This window comes from Staurois parvus, unplaced genomic scaffold (genome assembly GCF_062004578.1).
Source record: "Staurois parvus isolate SC_StPar_1 unplaced genomic scaffold, SC_StPar_1.0 ptg000010l, whole genome shotgun sequence".
Classification (NCBI taxonomy): domain Eukaryota; kingdom Metazoa; phylum Chordata; class Amphibia; order Anura; family Ranidae; genus Staurois; species Staurois parvus.
The window spans coordinates 690,956-703,827 of NW_028317806.1; the positions used below are offsets into that span (position 1 = coordinate 690,956).

A 12,872-nucleotide genomic window follows, 5' to 3' on the forward strand; every position below is an offset into this window, starting at 1 on the left:
CATACTGCCCATCCTCATATCCTCCACAGTTTTCTTCTTCACATACTGCCTCTGTCATACCCTCTGCACTCCTGCACTTCTCTTCTGCACATACTGTCAACTTAAACATCTCCTCCACATTTTATGTGTTATACCCAAGCCTGCCCATTCTGGATTGAGCACACATTTGCTATTATATAAATCTAAAAAGCCTTGCTTGCCATTCTCTTAATTAACAGGAAATATGGAAGTATGGAAGCATACAGTGTCCTCTGGCTGTTCAACCACCAGATGACACCCTCTCCCTGTTCATCTTCCTTTGTATCGTGAAGATACTTATAAATACCTGCAGAGGAGATAATGATAGAAAACTACTCTGCAGTGTAAGACGATGAAGCAGTGAGCTGATATAGTCATGGGATTTTTAGCAACCACATTTCCGATGGCATGGAAGAACATGTGGAATCATGTGGCTGTAAGTAGCTTGGGGAAGGGAGGGGGGTTGTCATTACTTGGTTTACAAAGCAGTTCATATTATGTGCTGAATAAAATCTCTAATGGCTAAGCAGTCAGCACTTTTGTACAGTTAGCACTTTAGGGGGCCAGCTCACGTTTTCTACATGGAGTATGTAAGTTCCTCTCATGTTTGCATGGTTTCCCCTTCAATCATATTGGCATTTTAAAGAAACCTTACATGGGAGAAAAATGTAGGAAACCATTTTTAATCTTTCCATTTGAAATTGCTAGACCCCATGGGCATGCTAATCCATTAAGTAGTTTCTGAACTACTACCCTGGGAAAGTGTGCAAATTAGGAGTGGTCATCCAACTGTCCACTTTCGGTCAACACTGTTGCCAAAGGCAGTCAGAGAGCTATCATTGTGGAAAATAGGCAGAAATAGCATCCAACATATATCTCTTAGTACAAGGTTCCTGTGAATTACTTCCTCTGTTCACTCCAATGCATGTGTGGATCGCCCGACAATCTTTACACTACAACTCCCTTTGGTCGCAGAGTGATCAGAAAATTTCTGTAATCCATCCTATAAAAAGGGTCAAGGCCATAAAGTAAAATAAATGAATATATTTTAATATTTTTTGCAGATTTTTAATAGTCAACAGAGAGCTGATAATACAATGGGCTACACCAAGACAATCAACACAACACAAAAAATATACATTATATCTAGATGTATAAATGTTGTTTGCAGGGTGGACGGACCATTTGGAAACTCGGGCACTGCCCGAGGGCCCGGGGTCAGTAGTGGGCCCCATGAGATGCCCCTGGTACCTTTTTCATACGCTTTTTTGAGTTTGGGCAAGGACACAGGGGCCCCATGATCCCCTATTGCCCGGGGGCCCTATGAGTTGTCAGTCCACCCCTGTGTTTGAGTATTGCAGAATTAAAACAGTATTAACATGTATATATATTATATGTAATAATTTCACAATAATTAACAGTTCATTCTGTATACACCGGTAGAGAAAATTTGGCACGTGATGCTGAACAATAATTGCAAGCATTGCATATACCACATTTAAACTGAATGTTCATTTTAACCCCTTCCAAGAAGCAATACTCCTATGAGGGAGTATGGGAGTAGGCTTTTTAGCTGTGCTGCCACATTCTGTATATACAGTCAACATCTCTGCTTTGTGCTAAAGAATGCTCAAACATGCACCCCTAGCACTGTGACCACGCTGTCACCACCAGTTCCTAGTCACTGTTCACAATCAAAAGTTGGCAGGACAAGCTCCTGATCACATGATCACTGTGACAGCCACAGGAACTGAAAGCCCCAGCATTAGGATCTCCTAAAATGACCAGCTCCAGCCAGCAGAAAGGGGTTAAAGGAGCTCTGTAGGGAATTTTAATTTAATTCACATTTTTATTTACTGTTGTAATGTTTCCTATGGACCCAAACACCGCAATCCGTTATAATACGTGCACTGTACTACAGTGTATTGAGATGTTGTTCACTTTAAATGGCACCCCAATACCCTGTTACAGAAGTGGACAATGTACGTTGCCTGCAGCACAACACAGCGTATGTACTATTCTTTGCTGTGCTTTAAAAAAGGTACAGTTTTGGGGGGAGTGGGTAACTGAATTTGACAGGTACCCGCTCCCACTTTCAGTCCGATCGCCTAGGCTATCGGAAATGGAAGGTGTCCTCCCTCCTCCCTCCCTGTAGTCTTTTGGGACATGTGACAGGTCCCAGAAGACTACAGGACCATTCTTGAAGTGTAGCGCTACTCGCGCATGCGCAGTGGGTACCCGGCTGTGAAGCCGCAAGCCGTCACAGCCGGGTGCCCACACTGAAGATGCCGGCCTCCTGGAATACAGGACGGCTGGTGAAACGGGCTGCGGAGGACACACCACAGGACCGAGGGACAGGTAAGTGGCTGTTTTTTAAAAGTCAGCAGCTACAGTTTGCACCTGAATGCAAACATTTGCAAAGAGCAGCTTGTATATGCAAATGTTTGCACCTGAATGCAAACATTTGCAAAGAGCAGCTTGTATATGCAAACATAAATACATCAATGGGGTGAATAAGACACAGGAGGGCAGAATTTTTAAAATGAAGCCAAGATCAAGAACACAGGGACATGACCTCAAATTAGCAATAGGAAAGTTCAGAACTATGGATTGCTTTAAAAAAGGCCTGGGTTCTTACCTAGATACACAGAATATAACTGGATACTAACATCAGTCAACAGTAAGTGGATTCAAACATGCTTGGGACAAACAAAGATCTATATTCAAAAAAAGGTACAAAAAATAAAAACAAAAACATGTACAAATTAAAAAAAAACATAGGGAAGACTCGATGGACCACTTGGTCTTTTTTCTGCATCACTTTTTTGTTTCATACAATTTTAAGGGCGTTGATGTGATTCCTTTTTTTATAATTTACAAAAAGAATTGATTATTATATTGTATTTGTTTGTACTAAAATTCAATTTAATTTAGAGTGTTACTAAACCCAGGACCCTGCATTCACTATATCTGGTCTCCCACAGTACACAGAACATGGAAATGCAATTATTTTAGTAACAATAAACTGCTAAATACCTTTTCTCATCAGCAGTTAGAGCAGTCTTGTGACTTCTATCAGTGTCCAGCTGAGCACTGGTTAAAGCTTGTAGGAAGAGTTTTCCTTCTCCCCTATGAGGCTGCAGGACCCCTGACCCTCTGTCTGGATAGTGCTGATTGGCCCTGTGCTGACCACATGTACTCTCCCACGAAAAAAAAAAAAAAAGATCTCTAGCAATACACACCAAATTGAGCAAGTGCGGATTGCCCCCAAGCCTCTCTTCTATCAGCAGATATATTGGGGACAGTAGAAGAAGGGGAGGATAAGAGAAGAGAGGATCAAACAGCCTTTTGACACAATGCAGAGGATTAACTCCTTAGGTTCCACAGTGAGTATAACAAGCATGCTTTACAGCATATACAGACTGATTTTACTGTTGTGGGTTTAGTAACACTTTAATGCGTGCTTTTTTGAAAATATACATTTTATAAATAAACTCTCTTGCAACATAAAAAACAATGCAACTATGATAATTTAATCTACAGGGCCTAAACATACTTGTTTTGGGGTTAAAAGTAAATTCTAGCAAAACATGCTGATTGTAACATAAAAAAAAAGAAAGTGGTTAAAGCAATCCTGTATCCTGAAAAGCATATGGGTTGGTGTCAGCATGGGTGCGGGCTACATGCGTGTTGCCCCCTTGGCATATGGATATCAACCTGCATGACTGCAAGGCTTCTAGCCTTTGGGGGGGGGGGGGGGGAGTAATGAAAAAGAGTAAAATATAAAAAAAAATAAGTTTAAGTAAAACCTATGCTTTGCACATTCATACCTTGAAAACAAAGGTTCCTGTGAGTCACTGAAACATCATGTTGGTTGATTTCTAGTAAGGATTTAATGAATTGAAAGTACCAATGGAGTGCTGGCCTTTTCCAGAACATAAATTTCAGCAGTGCCACCATTGTCCCTGCACCCCACATTTGTTATGGTGAGAGGTATGTGTGCAGAAAGTATATGGTGCTGGGGAGGAGTAGCAGTTCACTCGAACCCCCATGCACTGATCCCCTGTAAAATCAGACGATTGCTCCCATGTAAATGGCTTTCCAAAAAAAATTGAATGTTTTTAAGAATTTGTTAAGAAGAGGTTAATTTTCACATTGGTTCATAGCAAAAACACATTTGCCATGCCACACTTCTAGTGTGTTTTTAATACATTTTGGCTGTTTTTTCCATCCTCTTCAAAGGGAAGGTGTGTTTTTGGTACGTTTTTTAACCTCACCAAAATTGCAGCAAACAGGATTTTGAAAAACGCAGTGGACCCGCAACAGACTACAGGTGAAACTTGAAAAATTAGAATATCGTGCAAAAGTTCATTTATTTCAGTAATGCAACTTAAAAGGTGAAACTAATATATAAGATAGACTCGTTACATGCAAAGCAAGATAGTTCAAGCCGTGATTTGTCATAATTGTGATGATTATGGCTTACAGCTCATGAAAACCCCAAATCCACAATCTCAGAAAATTAGAATATTACATGCAATCAATAAAACAAGGATTGTACATAGAACAATATCGGACCTCTGAAAAGTATTAGCATGCATATGTACTCAGTACTTGGTTTGGGCCCCTTTTGCAGCAATTACTTCCTCAATGCTGCGTGGCATGGAAGCTATCAGCCTGTGGCACTGCTGAGGTGTTATGGAAGACCAGGATGCTTCAATAGCGGCCTTCAGCTCTTCTGCATTGTTTGGTCTCATGTGTCTCATCTTTCTCTTGGCAATGCCCCATAGATTCTCTATGGGGTTCAGGTCAGGCGAGTTTGCTGGCCAATCAACCCCAATAATCCCACGGTCATTGAACCAGGTTTGGTGCTTTTGGCAGTGTGGGCAGGTGCTATGTCCTGCTGGAAAATGAAGTCAGCATCCCCATAAAGCTCGTCTGTGGAAGGAAGCATGCAGTGCTCCAAAATCTCCTGGTAGACGGCTGCGTTGACCCTGGACTTAATGAAGCACAGTGGATCAACACCAGCAGATGACATGGCTCCCCAAATCAACACAGACTGTGGAAACTTCACAGTGGACTTCAAGCATCTTGCAGTGTGTGCCTCTCCATTCTTCCTCTATACTCTGGGTCCTTGGTTTCCAAATGAGATGCAAAAGTTGCTCTCATCAGAAAAGAGGACTTTGCACCACTGAGCAACAGACCAGGTCTGTTTTTCTTTAGCCCAGGTAAGACGCTTCTGATGTTGTTTGTTGTTCAGGAGCGGCTTGACAAGAGGAATACGACATTTGAAGCCCATGTCCAGGATCCGTCTGTGTGTGGTGGCTCTTGATGCACTGACTCCAGCCTCAGTCCACTCCTTGTGAAAGTCCCCAACACTTTTGAATGGCCTTTTCCTGAGAATCCTCTTCAGACTGCGGTTATCCCTGCTGCTTGTGCACCTTTTTCTTCCACACTTTTCCCTTCCAAATAACTAACTCTATTAATGTCCTAGATTGTAAGCTTGAAAGAGCAGGGCCCTCAATCCCCTCATGTTTTGCATTGTATTGGTATTGTTCTGTCACATGTTCTGTCTCCCTTTGTAATGTACAGCGCTGAGCGAACTATTGGCGCTTTATAAATACTGTATAATAATAATAATAATAATATAATAATGTGCTTTGATACAGCACTTTGGGAACATCCAACTTCTTTTGCAATTACCTTTTGAGGCTTTCCCTCCTTATGGAGGGTGTCAATGATGGTTTTCTGCACAACTGTCAGGTCAGCAGTCTTTCCATGATTGTGATTCCTACTGAACCAGACTGAGAGACCATTTAAAGGCTCAGGAACCCTTTGCAGGTGTTATGGCTTAATTAGCTGATTAGAGTGGGACACTTTGAGCCTAGAATATTGCAACTTTTCACAATATTCTCATTTTCTGAGATTGTGGATTTGGGGTTTTCATGAGCTGTAAGCCATAATCATTACAATTATGACAAATCACAGCTTGAACTATCTTGCTCTGCATGTAATGAGTCTATCTCATATATTAGTTTCACCTTTTAAGTTGCATTACTGAAATAAATGAACTTTTGTATGATATTCTAATTTTTCTAGTTTCACCTGTAGTGTGAAGAGTTCCATAGGACTACAAAGGGACACGTTTTTCTTCCACTTTTCTTAAAGCAGAGCTCCACCCAAAAGGGGAAGTCCCGCTTTAAAGACTGGTCCCCCACTCCCCATTAAGGATTGGCACCTTTGGGGGGCTGGGGGGAGCGGGTACCCGAATTTGACAGGTACCCGCTCCCACTTCCGCTCCGAACGTCTAGGGGATCAGAAGTGGAAGGTGTCCCCCCTTCCTCCCTCCCTGTAGTCTTTTGGGACACGTGACAGGTCCCAGAAGACTACAGGACCATTTATGAAGTGCAGTGCTACTCACACATGCGCAGTGGGCACCCGGCTTTGAAGCCGCAAGCTATCACAGCCGGGTGCCCGCACCGAAGATGCCGGCGCCCAGGGAGAGAAGACGGCCTGGCTGCAGGGAGGACACCGCAGGACCGAGGGACAGGTAAGTGGCTGTTTTTTAAAAGTAAGCCGCTACAGTTTTTGTAGCGGCTGACTTTTATTTTTTGACAGCGTGAGAGGAACTCCGCTCTAAGTGGCAAAAAAACGGATGAGTGTGAAAGCGTCCTTCGTAGTATTTTTATTCCAGGAAGTTCCTCTCATATAACTGGAGAGAGTTGTAGGCAAAACCGAAAAGATGTTTTTGTCTCTCCTCCAGGGAATGCCTCTCCTCTGTGGCTTGTCTACATCTGTGGTTATATTGTTGCTCATCACACATGGGAACAGCAGGTGTCTAATTTCTGCATTATTTGCTGATGTCTCCGTGTTTCTTGTAATTCTGAAAATAACTACAAATATGACTAATAATATGTAATTCCCCACTGGAGGTTTTTAATGAGAGGAAGATCTGCTCTGTCTGTGCAATGTGCTTAAAAAGCAGCTCCTGGCAAAAACGAGAGTCAAATAGCGAACTGCTAATGCTAAGGTAGAAAGCACTGCAGCTGTGCTAAAGTCAGAGTCAGCTCATTGACTGTAATTGTAAAAAACAAAATGAAAATGTAACAAGTTTTTATAGGTGTATGCTTGACTCTGCAGACTTTTATCATGTCATTCACTTTGTGTATGGTAGATACAGGAGGGAGAGGGCAGTGCTTGATACAGTGAACACACTAACTTGCATCTTTGCAAATCTGCAGGTATTTAACCCCTTCACGCCTAAGGGTAAAACAAATCTAAATGCCTAAGCACAATTTTACAACGTTGACATGTGTTAGTAAAACCCTCCATATCATCACAACTACTTTGTACATCCAGGTGGATTATTCCGCGATTTTTTCAGGACAAATTGGACTTTCATTTGGTGGTAAATGGTAATGGATAGCTCCCTTTTTTTTATTATCAAAGGAAAACTGGCCCAAAATAGTAAAAAAAAAATCATTTTTTTTTATTTAGCTGTATGTTTCTTGTTACTATCATAACCTACCACCAAAGAACAACCCAAAATAAATTCTCCAGCTCTTGACGATCGCAGCAATACCATATATGTGTATGTTATTTGTTGTTTATACCCATAGTACAGCCCAGAAACAATAGTATGTTTTGTTTTTGTCTTTTTTTATTACCTAAAACACACTGACATTGACACTAACTGACATTGATACCAATTTTTTTTAAAATCCTGACCTTTGACCCTGACCTTTTGACCTTGACCCAACACTAACCCTGGCACTGAACTAGATCAAACCTTGATCTAGGTGTTTTTTCTTTATTTTTTTCTTTTATTTTTTAATATTAATTTATTTTTATTTATTTATTTATTTATTTTTACTAACATTTTTTTTCTCTCTATGCCAGGAGTTAGAGAGATACAATGTATCTCTGTTCTCCATTCATAGAGAGAGAAAAAAACAAGGGGGCCGGGCTGTACACTGACTGATCACTGTGATAGCCAATCAGAGGCTATCACAATGATCATGTGACCCGGAATCGTTAGAATGGGACCTGGGGCTCTTAGTGACATGCCCGGCAGAGCGCTCCCAGCGCAAAGACAGGTACACAAATATGCGGCCCCATGGAATAAAGCCCAGTTCTGTGAGGCTGCATATTTGTGTTACATCGGCGTCAAGGGGTTAAAATGGAAATGTGGACAGTATTAAAAAAAATTACATATATGATGCAGTCTGCCACTAGCACTAAAGCACAACTCCGGGCAAAAACATCTTTGCATGGTTTTATTGCTGCTTTCCTACCTTCCTAGAATATGTTGTCCATCTTTTGGTTGCCTCTGTAGTTTCTGAGAAACAGCATGTGCATTTTTTAAATAATGGGGTTAATCTCCTGTTTGTAAGACTGGTGGCTGCTGTGCCTTGCATTCCCCCAGCCACTGGTCTTGGCACATCCCCCCAGTAGTTCTCATGTCAGCAGCAGTGATACAATTCCTGCTGGCTGTAGTGGGCTGACCAGTCTGACTCCAGGTCTGAACTGCCCACAGAGGCAGGGTGCCCCTCCTCCCATCCAGTAGTAACAGCTGCCAGCAAGCCTGGAGCCAAAAGCATTTAACTCCATACATCCTGACAACAACACGGGCAGGCTGGGGTAAAGGATTTCACTGGGGATTCAGAAGGCATTGTGACAACCTAGCAGGGAGACGGACATCAATCATCACTAATAACTGTGCCCATCCCGGGACACGCAGGGAGAGAGAAGGGATTTTCATGTCCACTCTATACAAGCAGAGGAGAAATGGGAACAGAGTGGAGCTGCTACACAGACTTAACCCCATAGCTGCTAGGGAGGGAGCTGAGCCTGTGGCTAACAATTAATTCCTCAGTTGCCAGGAAAAAGGTGTGTAGAGAGAGAGTACAGCAATGGAACATGTGTAGAGGAGATACGGGGATGCAACATGTGTGTAGAGGAGACACAGGGATAGAACATGTGTGCAGAGGAGATACAGGGATGAAACGTGTGCAGAGGAGATACAGGGATGTAACATATGTGCAGAGAGAGTACAGTGATGGAAAATGTGTGTAGAGGAGATACAGGGATGGAACATGTGTGTAGAGGAGATATGGGGATGTAACATGTGTAGAGACAGTACAGCGATGGAACGTGCGCAGAGAGTACGCGATGAACATGTATGCACAGATAGTACAGTGATAGAACATGTGTGAAGTGAGACTACAGCAATGGAACATGTGTAGAGGAGATATGAGGATGAAACATATGTGCAGAGAGAGGATAGCGGTGGAACATGTGTGCAGAGAGAGTACAGCGATGGAGCATGTGTGCAGAGAGAGTACAGCGATGGAACATATGTGCCGAGGTGATACAGGGATGGAACATGTGATCAGAGAAACTACATTGATGAACATGTGTGCAGAGGAGATACGGGATGGAACATGTGTGCATAGAGAGTACAGCGATGGAACATGCGTGCAGAAGGGGTACAGCGATAGAACATGCGTGCAGAGGGGGTACAGCAATGGAACATGTGTGCAGAGGGGGTACAGCAATGGAACATGCGTGCAGAGGGGGTACAGCAATGGAACATGCGTGCAGAGGGGGTACAGCAATGGAACATGCGTGCAGTGCAGAGGGGGTACAGCGATGGAACATGTGTGCATAGGGGGTACAGCGATGGAACATGCGTGCAGAAGGGGTACAGCGATAGAACATGCGTGTAGAGGGGGTACAGCAATGGAACATGTGTGCAGAGGGGGTACAGCAATGGAACATGCGTGCAGAGGGGGTACAGCAATGGAACATGCGTGCAGAGGGGGTACAGCAATGGAACATGCGTGCAGTGCAGAGGGGGTACAGCGATGGAACATGTGTGCAGAGGGGGTACAGCAGTAGAACATGCGTGCAGAGGGGGTACAGCGTTGGGACATGTGTGCAGAGGGGGTACAGCAGTAGAACATGCATGCAGAGGGGGTACAGCGATGGAACATGTGTGCAGAGGGGGTACAGCAGTAGAACATGTGTGCAGAGGGGGTACAGTGGTGGAACATATGTGCTGATAGTGTAGTGGTAGCAGAACTGGTGTGCAGTGATAGTGGAACATGTGTGCAGGGAGAGTGCAGTGATGGTGAAACATATGTGCAGGGAGAGTGCAGTGATGGTGAAACATGTGTGCAGGGAGAGTGCAGTGATGGTGGAACATGTGTGCAGGGAGAGTGCAGTGATGGTGGAACAGGGACATTCTTCCCACTGACCACCAGTGTAAGGGGGATATTCTTCCCATTTACTACTTACATAAGGGTGGCATTCCTTTTACTGGCCACTGATATAAGGGGGACATTGTTCTTACTGACTCCCAATTAATTGTTTTTAGTAAGGGTTACCTTGAGACCTGAAAATTATATTTGGGGTTCCTTTGGGGTAAAATGTTGAGAAGAACTGCTTTAAAGTTTTTAAGTGACATAGTGTAGAACATTTGCCTCTCCAGCTCCTGTAGAACTACAAGTCAAGCTGACCCTGCCAATTTATATTGTACCATCATTCATGCCAACCCATGCTTAGTTACCCAACCAATGTTTAATTACCACAGCTGCTGCTACCTAGAACAGTCTTTAGTAATCCCACTGGAGAGAGACTTCCTGTCTCTGTGACGCCTCTGGAGGGAGACTTCATGTTTCTGTGGCCCCATTAGAAGGAGCATTCCCCAAACTTTCTGTCCCTGTGACAACACTGTAGGGAGACTTCCCCTCACTTCCTAACCCTGTGACCGCACTGGAAGGAGATATTCTGTTTTTGTGACACCACTAGAGGGAGTCTTCCCCTCACTTCTTGACCCTGTGACCCCACTGGAGGGAGACTTCCTGTTTCTGTGACCCTGCTTGAGGGAGACTTCCCCTCACTTCCTGTCCCTGTGAGACCTCTGGAGGGAGACTTCCTGTTTCTGTGACCCCAGTGGAGGGAGACTTTTATTAATCACATAAGTAAAGTCCTTAAAGTCCAAAGGTGTTTAAGGGATAATCACACTAGTAGTAGTCAAATGAGCGCTCATCAAAATGGTGTCAACCGCTGTGCAACTCCCGGCCAGTCTCGTGGCAGACAGGTCTCCAATGTACTGTCCTTGGCTATGCTGGTCGGTGTGGATCCACAGGGCAGGCGAGAGTGATGACAGCTCCGGGTACAGCAGCAGTGAGCATGGCATACTCCAGCGGGGGAGAGGGCATATATTGGCAAATGATAGTGGTGGACTATAAGGCCCAGCCAACTCATGGAGAGGCCCAAGTGTCATCATATGTCAGTACAAAAAACATATCAACCCTCCCTTTTACATTAATTTAACTAAGCGCTCTTAAATTAAATTACAATAAATACAATACAATAAACATGTAAGGAAGACATTGAGGGAAAATGATGTAAATTACTCATGTATCCCACTATGCACTATAACATAGAGACTATAAGGATCCCGTATGAATAAATAAATAGATAGTAAAAATAGAAATGTTTATACATGGCAGCACAGTGGCTAAATGGTTAGCACTTCCACCTGACAGTAATAGGGTTGTTGGTTCAAATCCCAACCATGGCACCACCTGCCTGGAGTTTGCAAGTTCTCCCTGTGCCTGTGTGGGTTTCCTCTGGGTCCTCCGGTTTCCTCCCACACTCCAAAGACATGCTGGTAGTTAATTGGATCCTGTCTAAATTGGCCCTAGTATGTGTATGTATGAATGTGAGTTAGGGACCTTAGATTGTACACCCCTTGAGGGTTAGGGACTGATGTGAATGTACAATATACAGTATATATGTAAAGCGCTGCGTAAATTGATGGTGCTATATAAGTACCTGAAATAAATTAAAAAAAATAATACATAAATAGGTGATTCCATATTAATGAAAATGTGTATACAAAAATTCTAGATGACAATAATAATGGTACATATGCTATTTGGGAAAATGAAAATAATGTAGAGCAAGAGAAAATAAAGAATAGAAAAATAATAAGAGTCTTGGAAGATGGCCAGCTACTGGAAATATTAGGAAATGGTTGTAACTATGTATAAGCACTATGTATATATGAAGCACTAGCGGTATCAAGTGACTAGGTGTCATCGTAATATAATTATTTTATTTAAAAGTATCAAGTAAAAACATAAAATCCATTTTACAATTCAACATCAAAAAACTTTTTACAAAGTTTCATATAATATCACCCCACAAACAACTATTTATAATATTTACATATCTCACCCCATAAACCCTCCCCCTATTTACATATACAAAACAGAGTCAAGCAAAGCCACAAACTCCCACCAGCTTATACTATTTTTCACAAGACAAAAACAAGATACCTCCCATCCCTCCCCTACCCTTCCTTCACATAAAATAACCAAATCAAAAAGAAAGTTCAGATTAACACATGGTCAAGTAAACAAAAATAACATATGCAAAGGATCCTGCAACCACCCTCATTTTCAGACTTCAAAACTATCACTACAATAACATTCCCTCCATTGTATTCTTACACCAACATAGTTTTCCTATCCAATCCCTTCACGTTGTCCCTTTCACCGCTAGTCACCCTGAAAGACAAAAACAAAACAACCACTAGTTTCATAAAGACACATTTTTGATCAAATATGCATAAATTAACAAAATGATACATACCATTGTTTCCACTCTTGCAATTTCCAGATATTTCTTGACATAATTTCACTCAGTTTTTTATAATCAAAATAAGCATAGGTGTAGATCCTTCCACGGACCTTGGCCACACAGTCCTTCAAATCTATTCTCCTCTGTCTAAAACCCAAAATATTTCTCACATCCCATAGACATTCTTTTACACAATTTGC

The 12,872-nt window shown here is 42.5% G+C and overlaps 1 long non-coding RNA gene across 1 annotated transcript in view; it reads left to right on the forward strand.

Annotated features, from left to right (window-relative positions):
* Nucleotides 1-347: 347 nt before the first annotated feature.
* LOC149474189 (uncharacterized) overlaps nt 348-12,872 on the forward strand; it is a 65,078-nt gene continuing 52,553 nt past the window's right edge. The window contains exon 1 of the long non-coding RNA XR_016311689.1: nt 348-454. This is a non-coding gene — a long non-coding RNA (uncharacterized LOC149474189). The remainder of the gene's footprint in view (nt 455-12,872) is intronic.